Source organism: Ambystoma mexicanum, chromosome 12, assembly GCF_040938575.1.
Source record: "Ambystoma mexicanum isolate Mex_15411 chromosome 12, UKY_AmexF1_1, whole genome shotgun sequence".
Lineage (NCBI taxonomy): Eukaryota > Metazoa > Chordata > Amphibia > Caudata > Ambystomatidae > Ambystoma > Ambystoma mexicanum.
Window position 1 is genome coordinate 627,286,400 of NC_090936.1, and position 15,045 is coordinate 627,301,444.

Below are 15,045 nucleotides of genomic sequence, written 5' to 3' on the forward strand. Positions count from 1 at the left end.
GAAGCCCAGGGACTGCATCTCTCCGGCGCTGAAATCCCTTCACTGGCTCCCCGTGGCTGCTAGGATCAAGTTCAAGACCCTATGAATAGTCCACAAGGCTTTCCGGGGCCGGGGCCTGCACTATCTATAACGCTCGCTTCCTAAATGCTCTCCTTCTAGAGTCCTCCGCTCGGCCTCCTCCAACTCTCTGCGCATGAGCCGTTTTCCAAGCAGAGATTTGGGGGTAGATCCTTATCCTCTGCAGGTGCCTCCCTCTGGAACAGCTTCCCTCCTTCTCTCCGCCTGGAGCCGGAACTCCCTAAGTTCCAGAAACTCCTCAAGACCTTCCCTTTCTCTTCCTCTTTCTCTCTCCCTCTCCCTTGTTAACCTCCCCTATCTTGCTCTCCAGCCTCACTCCTCCATCTCTCCCCTAACTCTGCACAGTTTTTTGCTGACTGGTTGCCTGGCTCACCTCCATAGCCTCACAGGTCCCACGCTCCCCTGCCAGTCTTAGCTCTTGCCTCCGGGCCTCTGCACTATGCCCTACACTACTGCACTTTCAGCTTTCGTTCCATGAGAGGGGTAACCCCTACTGCACTTCAGCTTATGTTCCATGAGAGAGGTAACATCTCTGCACTTAACCCAGGGCCCTGCTGTACTTGTCGCACTTGTTTCCCCTTCCCAACCTCCCCTTTGCCACAGTCTGTACACTTGCATGACTTGAATTTACTAGGCCTCGTAAATTCTGTCAGTTGTCCCCTCTTTGTCTTCCCTCCCTAATCTGGTTGCGCCTGTTACACTTCATGCACTTGCACTAGGTGAAATGCCATCAGGTCTCGTACGCTATTTACATTTTGTTAGATCATTCGGAAACGTCAAGGCCTAAGAATGACTACTGTTTTCCCTTGCTCCCTTCCTGCCTTGAAGTGCTTTGAAGCACTTCACTTGTGCATAAGCGCTGTACAAATAAACAATTACAATTGCAATGTTGTGCTGTACCCCGTGGTACGAAGTAGATAACATAACAATGCAATAAACAGACTCTATTCCTTTCTGCTCTTCTAAATTATATTGTTTGGGCTCAGTTTCTTCTAGAATTTGATGTCACAACAAAGACATGTTTCTGTCTAAGCGGACCATAGCAGCTTGTATACCATTTCCCACTGAGCCCCTATTGTGCCTTATCGGACAGGTAAGGAGTCTGTACCAAAACTCCAGTGGCGTGGTCATAAGGAGGATGACCATAAGTCAGTCAGTCCGGGACATGGTAGGCAGTTAGTGAGTAGTTATATTCAAGCCAACCAGTCTGTAAAAGTAGTGAGCTACCAATAGCCAAAAGGTAGGAGGGGTGAGCCAGCAGGGGATGGGCACTAGAGCCATGTGAATGTTTATGAAGTTCTACCCATCTCAGGGACGCAGAGAAATGGGGTTTAACATTGTTGGTATGTGGGCATATAGAGTAGTCCAAAGAAAGGGCTCTCTGAGACAGTTTACAATTGTTGTGAGCAGTGCCAGAACTAGTAGGACTAGCCAGAAAAGTGGGTACAGGTCACACAAAAGAGCTGCCAGAACCACCCAAGGGCCCCCCAGCACACTACATGGACCCTAAATTTAATAGCAGGAAATGTAAGGACTTACACGAATAGTATGCCCTGACGTGGGAGTATCGGCTTAACCAATTTCTTCTGAAGGGTATTTTTAATATCGACAGGATATTAGATCTGAAACCCATGCTTAAAAATGTAAAGGATAAAATGCATCCAAAACAATGGGGTACTTATTCTTATTGGTATGAAAAGTCATCGAACAGGCAAAATGCATCTAAGCAGATTAAAAGATTCAAATGAAATATTAAACAATCAAATTAAGAATCTGAGATGAAGGGGTAAATCAACAGAAGATGTAGACTAGGGGTTGCATCCACTATGCTTCATCCTCAGTTGGTAAAAGATAAGTAGGAAGAGGAGACAGCAGATATATACTAAAGTTAGAGTTTGAGTTCATTCATAACAGTCTGCCCAGTCTACTGTTCCAGCTACCTCGCAACTGATCACCTCACAGCAAACTGCCCAGAGATCTCCTCAGCAAGCCCAACAAGGGCCCATGGATCAACAGCCCATTACCTCTTGCCCTGTAGCCACTCATAACCCTGCACTATTCTTCAATTCTGCTCCCTTTGTACAGACCTCCAGCTTATTCTCAAAATGAGAAACCTGTGAGGTTGGCAACCCAGGCTCTCCCAGATTCCCAGTAATTCTTCCTTTCAGCTGGTCATTACCTAAGTGATGTCAACTACAGAAGAAAAACACCCATACTCAAAGCTCCTCTGAAACAACTACCAGGAATCTCTCAGAATGCAGACAATCTGGTCGCTGTGCATATCCCCTGGTTACCAGGGGATTGCAGAAACCTAGTAAAAGACATCTCCAACATTAGAGGAAAAACAGATATTCACAGAGGAACTAGAAACTGTTATCCAGTGTTACAATCTCTTATGAGTGGATATGAAAAATCTCATTTATGTTATAATGCCCGCTGAGGTGAGATAATTGCTTGTCAAACTGGGACTGAGGCAGGCACAGGGAAGCTTAGTAAATGCAACCCCCAAGGTGTGCCCCCCAAAAATGGACTGGGGCAAGATCCATAATTGTAGACAAAATAAGGGAGTCTCTCTATTGGATGTTCTGGATCAGTTTAGGATAGATTTCACTCAGCATGCTGGCATATTGCAACCTACAGACCTGCAGACACTACACAAGAAATGTGTTCAGGAACTACAGCCAAAACTGCAGCAGCAACTTAAGATGATTTGCTTTGGATGGCACACTAACCCTTTATCAGAATTGGTTACTGTGGTAAACCACTGTCTCAGTCACCAGGAGAAAAAGAAAGAGTGCTGACAACAAATGCATGGCCTCTCAATTACAAAATCTCCAAGTGCAGATGGGTTAGGCACGAGGGAGAGGGTTGCACTGTGGAAGCGAGAGAAGATGGGTGAGGGGGAGAGGTAAAGGCATGGATAAGAATTCACAGAGAACTGGGTTTGGGAACCCTAAAGCTTGTAATTGTTGTATGCAGGGAAGTCATTGGAAAAACAAATGCCCCAATTGGCCCCAACAGAGTTTTTAGCCCCCAAGTACAACAACTTTCATGCCATATACTGTGACACCCAAGTGCTACAAATTAAGGTCTGCATTAGGCAGCATGATAGAATATTTTACCATGAAGCCCTTGATACCTAAAGATCAGGATGGTCCCTAGGTTTAGTGATTGATGGGAGGCTGGTCATTCTCCTGACATAGGAGCTAGTAAATCAGCTATACGATCTGAGTGTTTTCTGACTATACAACTTTCTTCTATCTCCATTGGTGCATCCCATTACTAAACCTATATCTGTCACAGTCGGTCCTATTACAGACACACACTCCTTCGTCTCATTCTCATTGATCCCTTCTGCTCCAGCCAATTTATTAGGACAGGATCTTAGGTGCCATTTCAATTGTTCTATCTATTGCATTATACATGGAGTCAGTGTTCCAGACACAATTTTAAGGTGGCAGTATTCTACTCGCTATTTGTAAACTTTGAGAGTAAATGTGATTTGAAGAGACTCTAATTAGTTTTCCCCTTTGCAAGAGTAAACGGTATGTGACATTCAGCCAACGTGTACAAAAACTGTATCGAAATCATTATCATGTGGCAGCTTCCTGTATTGTGACAGAAAAGCAGACTTCTCTCACAATGAACAGATAAAGCACATGGTACAGTGGCACAAACACCATCCCACAAATGGAACATATGAGCACTAATAAGTTTCTCTTGCATACAAAGAATGGGTACAACAACAGTATAAGCTTTTAAAAGCTTCGCTCACACAGAGCAGGTCAGCTTGAGTAGGAACCAGGCAGGCTTCACCCATACAAACAGAAAAGGTGAATCAGGGCAACCCCAATGCAAGCTTTAATTATGTAGAACAGGTGAAGATCAGTGAAAGATGTAAAGCAAAGGTGGAAGATTCCCACTGTAAGCAAGGCATGGTATCAATAGTAGACACAGACACAATGGATGCAAGTTTAAAAAAAACTTTATTTTGGTTGGGTTGGTAGAATTCTTAACTGGATCTAACTCTAGAATGGGAGTAGACTTGACCATTAAACAAAATAACAAGTCAGTCTAGTCAAAATAAAAAGGCCTGTTCTAAAATAAAATAACCTTGCCCTTCTTCTCAAATAACAAATGTGTTAATGGAATTCAAAAGGAAAAATAGTGTCTTAAAAGAAATGCCAGAATGGCCTCGGTAACAATCCCCTTCCCCACGATAAACAGCACAGGGTCTTAAGAGTCTCTTAAAAAGAATAGGTGGATAGCACAGTTCTGTCAGTCTTGCACACTTAGGCTTACTGGTACGATTCAACAGTTCAGGCTTGGGCTTTACATTTTTGACAGTTCAATCAGTTCCTTAGGCTTCATCCACCTTCTCATAAACACACAGTTCTTAACTTTTACTTTGCCACGTCTCAAATCCACTCAGGCTTCCTTCTGCTGGGCTCGAGCCTACCTCTTGTCTTTGCCACAATTCAACACAGGCCTCCCTCTGTCGGGCTCAAGCCTGCCTCTCTTTTCACATTCACCTTTTTACTTTATCACAGTTCAGCACAGGCTTGCCGCCGCCGGGCTCGAGTCTGTCTTTCCTTTTCTGGGGGTTCCCTTCCCCACTTTCCTTCACAGTTTAACTTTCAATCTACCACAGTTCAACATTGGCTTCCCTCTGTCGGGCTCAAGCCTGTCTTTCTCTTTGCGAGGATTCCCTTCCCCACGTTTTGTCTGTATATTTCTTTTACTGTCGAAAACTTTCAAAACTGCAAGGATTTTGCATAGACCTCTGCATGACCACTTCGACCTTTCTTTAAACAAGTCAACAATCAACCATCTTCCTCATCTCGCAATGCTTCTTGGTACTCGTATTTTCTTATTCTCTTTATTTTGCCCTTGTGCCTCTTTCAAAGTTCATATGCCTTTGCCCTCTTGTCCTCTTTCAAAGTTCACATACTTTGCTTTTAGCTTATTGAACTTTCGCTCGGGATCGATGTCTCTTTCTTGCCTTTGGTTCCTGTTTAATAGATTTCAACTCAGAACATTTCACAGAGACTTTCAAATGTGCCATTCTGCCTCGCAGAACCACTCTATTACTTTGCAATCTTTCTCCATCATTCCGCAATTGTCCTTTTCACTACACATTTTATCGTCGCACGCGCAACCTTCAACGTTCGGTTACAGTTACTTTTGATTTTTAACACAAACCAGCCTTTTGTGGCCTCTGAAAACTCACTGGTCATGTTAATTAGGCTTCTCCTCTCAACGCCTTTCGTGTAGCAGTGAAGGCCAACACCAAAGCCTCCTCTGCTCCTCCCCAACTCTGTCGTTCGCCCAGGAGGGTAGCGGGCCACTTTGAAGCATCTTGAAGATTTCTTCCTTCCGCTCACTCGGTTTCAGTCTTGGAACGCTTAGGGCTTCCCGAAAGTATGGAATTCTTGCCTGACTCTCTCCTCCTTCGCAGCTGCCGAGCATAGCCTGTTTCGCTTCAGCCCCGAAAGAGCTGCTCCCTCTCGTACCCAGCCTCGCTCACTGTGTGCCTGTGCGAGCCACCTTTTATTCTGACAGGGAGTTTTAACAAGTGGCAGGTGTGTATAGTTAGGATTACGTGCATGACTCTGCTTGGTATCATTAAAGGGACCGAGCCATTGCAAGTCAGTAGAGGTAATCTTACTGGCCTCATTCCTCATCTTCCTTGGGTCAGTAGTGTTGTCAATGTGAAATGGGGAGGAATTATGGGAGTTGTAGTAGTTTTCCATGAAATAAGCAGGGATAGGGGTTTGATGGGTTGTGGAAAATGAGGGATCCCATGTCTCACCATCAGGTATTACTCCCCTACACCCTGAGGACCTCCTACCCAGGTGATCCTCCCTTGCTTGTCCTCCCCCAGGGTCGGGGTCTAAAAGCATTGGCCTTTCCCTGTCCACCTGAGTACGGGAACATCAGGGACTAGGTTGTGAAACACCCTCTGGTTTTTCACACCACACAGAGAACAGATCAGGAATGTGTCTCTGCAGTAGAAGCTACTCTCATATACAACAGGTGTAAGATAACCTTGGTAGTGCACACTCCACTCCTAATATAGAAAAGATATTCCATGGATCTCCTTAGATGAGGCTTTCCTCACTAGAACTGGAATGTTTTGTGTCTCAAAAATGCAAGATTACCAGACTTGGAGCAGATAAATGTTTTTTTAAGAGTACTTGCACTTCCTGTAGAGTCAGGTTTCAGATGTTTTACTTGTAGTCATGAAAGTTTGAAAGAGGCTGTAACACCTGTGATTGGTGTAATTACAATCACTCACCCTTGAGCAAGTAAACTGCTACCACTGACCATTTATAGGAATGTACCCCTTTGATTGCAAGTTAAGGTTGAATAGATGTAAACTAGACCTTGAAAACTCATCATTTTAAACACTGTTTTTATAATTAGAGTGTAGATTAAAAGTATAAGTGTAAAAATGATTTTCTGCAAGAGTGTAAAAAGTATGCAACAGGCAAACAAAACTTGAAAATGAAACAGTTCTCAATTGAAACTCAGTTTTCTATCGTATTAATGATATGATCCTAAAATGCTAGGAACATAAATATGGACCTTGCTTCTGTTTGCTCCATGAGCATCTACACACAAAACACAGCAGAAGCTTAACAAAAAGAAACCATTCCATTTATAACTGCATGTGGTTCTCAGAGAACACATTCCTGTTTTATAGGTTTTTCCATGGCTTGCAATTACATCCATGTAGATAAAAATCAAAAGAAGTGTTCTGGTTTCTGTCAAGTAACCTGACATTTGCACTGCCCTCTGACCTCTGCTCTAAACCTAAACCTGCTCTAAACCTGTCCGTAAATATACAGAGGAAAATAATAAAGCTGCTGTGTTTAAAAGATTTTAATGTGTACAAAGGCCTGGTACGATGCTTATCAGGAGGCCTGGATGGAGTATTTGTACATATGCCTGATAACAATACTGAAGTTGTGTTAGTGACACTACCTAAGACAGTAACATATAACCAGAGCTCACCAAACTGTTGTCCTAAGTCCCGATTGCCTATGGTTCTCACATGATGATGTGTAGGGTACATCAATAGTGCAGCGCCTGTGCGAAACCTGTTGCTCCTTCCAAACGCCTGCCTTTGATTTCCCAATACCAGTTATGCCCCAAAGCAGAAAATGGGTTTCCCCCATTATTGTTATGACTTGATGGTCGTGAAGATTATGGGGCCTCTGTCCACAAGTTCCGCTCAGAAAGATACAAATAAGTTCCTGAGCAATCCTTGAGGCCACAGGTTTTTTGAGTGCCGAAGAACGCCAGGAGCCAGGAACCAGGAACACCGGTGACCCCTCGACCGCTGTAAAGCAAGCAATGGGTCAGTACAATGGCAAACAATATACTGAATAACGAGGTAACAAATATCAAGGGGCTTACCAAGGGTCTGGGGACATGAAGAACAAATATGAAAATGGATGTGTTCCGTGGGGCTGCAGAGTGTAGCAAGCAGCAGTGGATAGGCGTAGATTGTTGTAGAAATAGGCACTGCAAGACCTGTATGGAAAGGGTACTCCAGCAGGTAACAGAAGAGGAAATCCGAAAATAGTCCGTTAAGAGTTCCAAGGTCAAAAGCCAGCTAAGTTCGTTGTAACCATGGGATAATCCAAAGGAGTCCAAAAATACAGTTCAAAGGTCTAGAAACAGTAGAGCAAAACAATATCCAAGGGCTTGACAGAGGAATCCAGTCCATAGTCCAGGTTCAAGATGTGGAGACAGGAAGACGCCGAACAGTGCCTGATTGGGTCAGCTGTGAAGCACTGAATGAGCGTTCCCTCTCCGGTTTTAAAGGGGCCTATGAATGTCACATGACCCATCACGTGACTGATGATGTAGCACATTTCCTTGTCACATGACCCAAGTTTTCAAAACGCTGCCGGGTCTTCCTGAGGGCGTGACGAAACAAAGGCAAAAGCTGGCATCTCCGTCGACTGTCTCCAAGACGCCAGGGCAACTGCCAATGTTGCAATGGGTGGATATGACCATAGCGCGTTAGATGTCCTCGTGTGCGCCGCTGCCGTGCTGCTTGAGGGAGTGAGGACATGAGGTCAGAAGAGGAAGGCAGATCGGAACCTGTGATGGAGGGCTTGGTGACAGCACGGGTGTTCGTGTGCGTAAGGTGACCAGTGGATGGTGTAACAGAGCCCCCCCTCAAAGGCCCACGACTCCGTGGGCAAGCGGGGAAATTCAGATGAAACTGAGCCACTAAACGAGGGGCATGCACATCCCGGGCAGGAACCCAAGAGCGCTCCTCAGGACCGTAACCCAACCAATCCACGAGATACTGGAGCTGCCCCCTGAAAAGATGAGAGCCAGAATACCCCCAACTTCATGAACATCAGTGTCATCCAGTGACACGGGGGCAGGGCGAGAGACCAGGCGCGTAGGACAAGGGCATGGTTTCAGGAGGGAAGTATGAATAACTGGATGGACCTTCCAGTCAAAGGAAGGGATAGGCGATAAGCCACAGGACTCAGGACACCAGACACCCGAAAAGGACCAACAAACTTGGGAAGCAATTTGCGACAGCCAGGCAAGTGTAGATAATGGGACGAAAGCCAAACTCGGTCCCCCACACAGTAAACAGGAGCAGCAACCCGTTTCTTATCGGCTGAAACTTTCATGGCCAACTGAGCTTCCTGCAGATGGGCAAGGGTCTGGGCATGTACCATGGCCACGTCGCGAACACAAGATGAGGCAGCAGGAGCACAAGAGGATGCATAATCGGGAATGGGCAATGTACGGGGGTGTTGGCCATAAAGGGAGTAGAACGGAGAAAAGCCAGTAGAAGAGTGCAAAGAGTTGTTATGGGCGAATTCAGCGAGATGTAGCAGGTGTACCCATGATTTCTGATGTAGTGTAAGACAGCGTAAATATTGTTCCATGGCCCGATTTACCCTTTCTGTCTGGCCGTCGGTTTCCGGATGGTAAGCAGATGAAAATCGTGCATCAATACCCAATAATTTAGTGAGCGCACACCAGAAACGGGACGTGAATTGTGAACCTCTGTCAGAAACCAAGACTGTAGGGAGCCCAAACAAACAAAAAATGGACTTGAAAAACAGATTTGCCAATGTAGGTGCAGAGGGTATACCAGAACAAGGAATAAAGCGAGCCATCTTTGTGTAGGCGTCTACTACTACCCATACTGTATCATAACCCTGTGAACGAGGGAGAGCAGTCACAAAATCCATTGTAAGGGTATGCCAGGGTCTGGGGGGAATTGGCAAGGGCTGTAAAAGACCCAAAGGGCGGCCTCTACGGGACTTACACTGGGCACACACTGAGCAGGTGTTGACATAATTTTCAACGTCACTCCGCATCGAAGGCCTCCAGCACCAGCGTTTAAGTAGATCCAGAGTACGCTGTTGTCCTGTGTGGCCATGGATGGCAGCATCATGAGACCATTCCATAGCTAGGTTTCGAGTGTCACTAGAGGGTAGGAACAACCTGTTGTGAACAAAAGGTAGACCATTGTGATAAACGGGATCCCATTCTGCTAACTGTTGTGGATGTTGGGAAACCCATGTGCGTATGGCTGACAACAGAGGAGGCGAAGGAGTGCATAAGCATACTACATGCCTGTGGTCAAGCACCGTTTCTGGGAAGACCGGAAGTGACACTCCACCAGGGGAGCGGGATAGAGCGTCTGCTTTACCATGAGACAGACCAGGATGGTGTTTCACAACAAAGTCATAGGCTGCGAAGAATAAGTGCCAACGCACCTGACGACTGTTGACGCACTTGAGGGATGCAAGATCCTCCAAATTCCTATGATCAGTGAAAACTGTGACTTGGTGTTTGGCCCCTATCAAATGGTGTCTCCATACCTGAAATGCGTCTTTAATTGCCAGAAGTTCCTTTTCGGTAACTGTATAATGGGACTCAGTGGATTTAAACTTGCGTGAATGATACGCTATAGGGTGTAAATGACCAGAGGTTGGGCAAGGTTGTGACAATACTGCTCCCAATGCAAAGGATGATGCGTCTGCCTCAACAACGAATGGCAACTCCGGATCTGGGTGTTGTAGGACCGGAGCTGAGGTAAACGCAGATTTCAAAGACTCGAAAGCGGCTTGATGTTCGGGGGTCCAGATAAATGGGACACGTGGACTGGTCAATTTAGTTACTGGTGCCACTATAGTGGAAAAACCAGGGATGAACCGTCTATAAAAATTGGCAAAGCCCAGGAAAGACTGTAAAGACTTCAAGCCTCCCGGGACCGGCCATTCCAAAACGGCTTGTACTTTAGACTGATTCATAGTCAACCCACCTGGTGAAATATGAAAACCCAGAAATTCTACTTCTTTGGTATGAAACTGGCACTTCTCAGGCTTGGCAAATAGCGCATTCTTGCGCAAAAGGGATAGGACTTCTTGGACGTGAAGAATGTGTTCGTCTAAAGAGGAGGAAAAGATCAGAATGTCGTCCAAATAGACCACCACATAGTTGTCCAGAATGTCCCCAAGGATTTAATTCATAAACCGCTGGAAGGTGGCAGGGGCATTGCACAAACCAAAGGGCATTACTAGGTATTCAAATAAACCCTGTCGGGTGCAAAACGCTGTCTTCCACTCATCCCCTTTGCGGACACGTATCAAATTGTATGCTCCCTGAAGATCTAATTTGGTGTAGATGGAGGCGTGTTTTAGTCTATCCAAGAGTGGAGAGATGAGAGATATGGGGTATCTATCTTTGATAGTTATAGCGTTCAAACGTCTGTAGTCTACACAGGGGCGCAGATCCCCCTCTTTCTTTGGAACGAAGAAGATAGGGCATGCAGCAGGCGAGGAGGAGGGCTGATTGTGGCCTAAACGTAATGCTTCCTGCAAGTATTCTTTCAAAGCTTTATCCTCTACTGGTGATCAGGAATAGATTCGGCCGTTGGGAATCTGAGCGTCAGGGACCAGATCTATGGGGCAATCGTAGGGTCTGTGTGGAGTAAACTCTCTGCAGTGCCTTTGTCGAAGACTGACAGAAATTCGTGATAAACTGGAGGTATGTTGGAAAAGACAGCACCAACCATGTGCGAAGTGGAAGAGTGATGTTCATCAGTCTCGGATAGGGTCAGATGTGCTACTGCACCCAACGCTGCAGCAGGTGTATCGATTACCTCCTCTCTCGCGATAAGACAAAAATGTTGACAGATTTCGGATTCAAAACAGACCTGGCCAGTACCCCAATTGATTAGCGGATTATGTTTTTTTAACCAAGGGATGCCGAGAATGATACCAAACTGAGGGGTGGTTATGAGGTCAAAGGCAAGTGTTTCCCTATGTGTTTCCTGAATGACTACTTCCATTGGAGCAGTCTGTTGTCGAATAGGTCCAGAAGCAAGGGAAGTCCTGTCCACAGCCTGTACAGGCTCAGGAAACTCCTTGGTAACTAGTGGAAGGTTCAAAGCATAAGCCATTTGTATGTCGATAAAGCAGCCAGTGGCCCCGGAATCAATGATAATCTGAACGGGATGCATTGTGTCAGAGGTAGGCTTTAATAAGGCGTGGACTGTGACTGGTCTAATAGGCCCAAATGCTGGAGGAGAACAAGAGGGGGACTGTGAAGAACTCGTCCTGGCCCCCATATTCAGGGACGAGCAGTCGGAAAACCCGGATTCTTTTGCTTTGGACGGCGTGGACAAGTCTTGACATAATGTCCATTAAGTCCACAATAAAAGCAAGCATTGTCGGTTCTCCGCCTTTCTCATTCCGTCATAGTTATAGGGCTACGTATTCCACCCACATACATCAGTAGAGACCGACAATTGTGTACCTGAGAATCTGACTCCTGCCTTGCGCTCGGTGCGTCGAGCGTCTAGCTGGAGTGTAAGATCAACCAGATCAGAGTACTGAGTTGGAAGCGACGGCACCACTGACAAAGCGTACTTAATGGAGCCACTTAGACCTCTGTAAAACACTACAGCCTTCTTGTTTTCGGGCCAGGATGTTTCTGCCGCTAACGGATTGAATCGTGTATAAGGGTGCTTTTCCCCTGAGTGAGATCTAGTAATTCCAAATCTCTGGATTGAGCTTTGTGTCTAGTGTCAAAGACCTTAGAAATTTCAGTCACTAGTAGATCAAAGTCATAAAGGGCTGGATGATTGTTTTCAAGTAATGGGTTGGCCCATGTGGCGGCGACGCCAGACAAATAGGAAAGCAAAAACGCAGCCTTTACATTGATTCAAGAATGTACGGAATTTCCTGGGGTCTCCCTGGAATCTCTCAGGGGGTGCTAGAGGAAAAGGAGTGGGAGCAATTACTGGTGAGATGATGGAAGGGCTGGAAGGGGTGGCAGAAGGACCAGGGGTTGGAGGTGTGGAGTCCCCAAATTCGGAATCAGAAGGTAGGGGATGGCGAGCACTCTGAAGGGAGTCAAGGCGGTGGTGTAACGCTGTGGTGGCTGCGGCCATATCGGCTCTCAAGGTAGTGACTGCTTGCAGTAGAGCGGCCACGGGGTCCCCAGCCAAAGCCTCCATAATCTGAACGACCTGTCGGCTTCACAGTCTGTTATGACTTGATGTTCGTGAAGATTATGGGGCCTCTGTCCACAAGTTCCGCTCAGAAAGATACAAATAACTTCCTGAGCAATCCTTGAGGCCACAGGTTTTTTAAGTGCTGAAGAACGCCAGGAACCAGGAACACCGGTGACCCCTCGACCGCTGTAAAGCAAGCAATGGGTCAGTACAATGGCAAACAATATACTGAATAACGAGGTTACAAATATCAAGGGGCTTACCAAGGGTCTGGGGACATGAAGAACAAAGATGAAAATGGAGGTGTTCCGTGGGGCTGCAGAGTGTAGCAAGCAGCAGTGGATAGGCATAGATTGTTGTAGAAATAGGCACTGCAAGACCTGTATGGAAAGGGTACTCCAGCAGGTAACAGAAGAGGAAATCCGAAAACAGTCCGTTAAGAGTTCCAAGGTCAAAAGCCAGCTAAGTTCGTCGTAACCAGGGGATAATCCAAAGGAGTCCAAAAATACAGTTCAAAGGTCCTGAAACAGTAGAGCAAAACAATATCCAAGGGCTTGACAGAGGAATCCAAGAAGAACAGTCCGTAGTCCAGGTTCAAGATGTGGAGACAGGAAGACGCCGAACAGTGCCTGATTGGGTCAGCTGTGAAGCACTGAATGAGCGTTCCCTCTCCGATTTTAAAGGGGCCTATGAATGTCACACGACCCATCACGTGACTAATGATGTATGTAGCACGTTTCCTTGTCACATGACCCAAGTTTTCAAAACGCTGCCGGGTCTTCCTGAGGGCGGGACGAAACAAAGGCAAAAGCCGGCGTCTCCGTCGACTGTCTCCAAGACGCCAGGGCAACTGCCAATGTTGCAATGGGTGGATATGACCATAGCGCTTTAGATGTCCTTGTGTGCGCCGCTGCCATGCTGCTTGAGGGAGTGAAGACATGAGGTCAGAAGAGGAAGGCAGATCGGAACCTGAGATGGAGGGCTTTGTGACTGCATGGGTGTTCGTGTGCGTAAGGTGACCAGTGGATGGTGTAACAATTATACAGTCACATTTATGGCAAGGATTAGTAGTCCCAGTGAGTAGCTTATGTGACACTCCCATTCTCCCTAAAAGAAGCTTGGAAAAGATAATTTTTTATTTGTGCAGGCTTGTGATGTTAATGCGATTGAGTTGCCATTCTTCCCAGTGGCCCTGAATTCTGCAACCAATTGTCATGCATTTCACCATCAGCTACCGATTTTACTGCCATATACCTTTGCTCTGCCTTCTTCTCTATCCCTTGTAACAGGGCCAATAACTGGGCGTTGTCAAAGAGGAGATGGGAACCCGTCTCATCTGGGGGTGGGAAGCCTAACAGGGAGGAATCCAGAGCCCGTCCTACCGCAGAGGTGGAAGGTTACAGCGGAGAAGGTCCCAATGCCTGTTTCCCCCACTTTTGTGCCAATCTGTATTCGTGCAGAACCATGTCTCCAGCTTTGTCTCTGAGTACCTGTACTCACCAGTTATCTTTTATCATTGCAGATGCTGACTTTGAAATAAGAAGAGAAGATAAGCTAGATAACCCAAGAATAATCACTCTCACAGACAAAACTCCAGCGCTGGATAGACCTCTGGAGCGGACGGTGAGAGAGAGATATGTTGACTGCAGCAGGACAACAGCACAGAAGGGAATCGCAGCAAGCGGGGTTGACAAAGCTTGTCCATATTCCCAAAATTTAAAAGGACAATCCACTAGACCACCATGGATTCAAAAGTGGAAGTTACCCTGACGTTACCCAAGGGGTCCCCACGATGGGCTCCAAACCATGAACTTTGATACAGATTTTCCAGCGCAGCCAAAGTTTCTGGGGTGTGTGTATGCACGCAGGAAGTGGGCGAAGCCAAGCCTCGTTTTCAAGGTTTTTACAGTACATATATGCCCTGGGAAGGAAAGGAAGAAAGGAGATTTGTTAGGGACGACAGTTGGTTAACTCTTACCAGTGGAGGGATATATAAGCAGGGGACAGGAAAGAGGAAATATATCGGATGATGTCAGAGGAAGAGGTGAAAGGGGACCAAGACACCAGCAAGAGGAAAGAGAGAATGGTGACTTGTGGAGAATAATTTTGAATCATGTGAGGCATTGGCATGGGAGTGATAGTGGAAAGATGGTGCTTGAGTAGTATTGTGGGAGGAGTCGTTTTGTGGGAGGAGCAGGAGGCGTAGTAGTAATGTGATAGAAGGAGTAGTAGTGGTTCCATTTGATAATGTTGCCATGAAAAAGTCATCAGGTACGTGACTTTTTTTCCTGTCCCCTAACATTATTTCCCCAAATAATCTAGAAGGGCTGAAATTGTATATTACTACCTCCAATCCTAGAATATTTGGGGAAAGTATTTGATTGTCTGGAGGGTGCATTTTTAAATAAATATCACCACCTGGTGGTCATTTTCACAGCAACATTATCACTGGATAT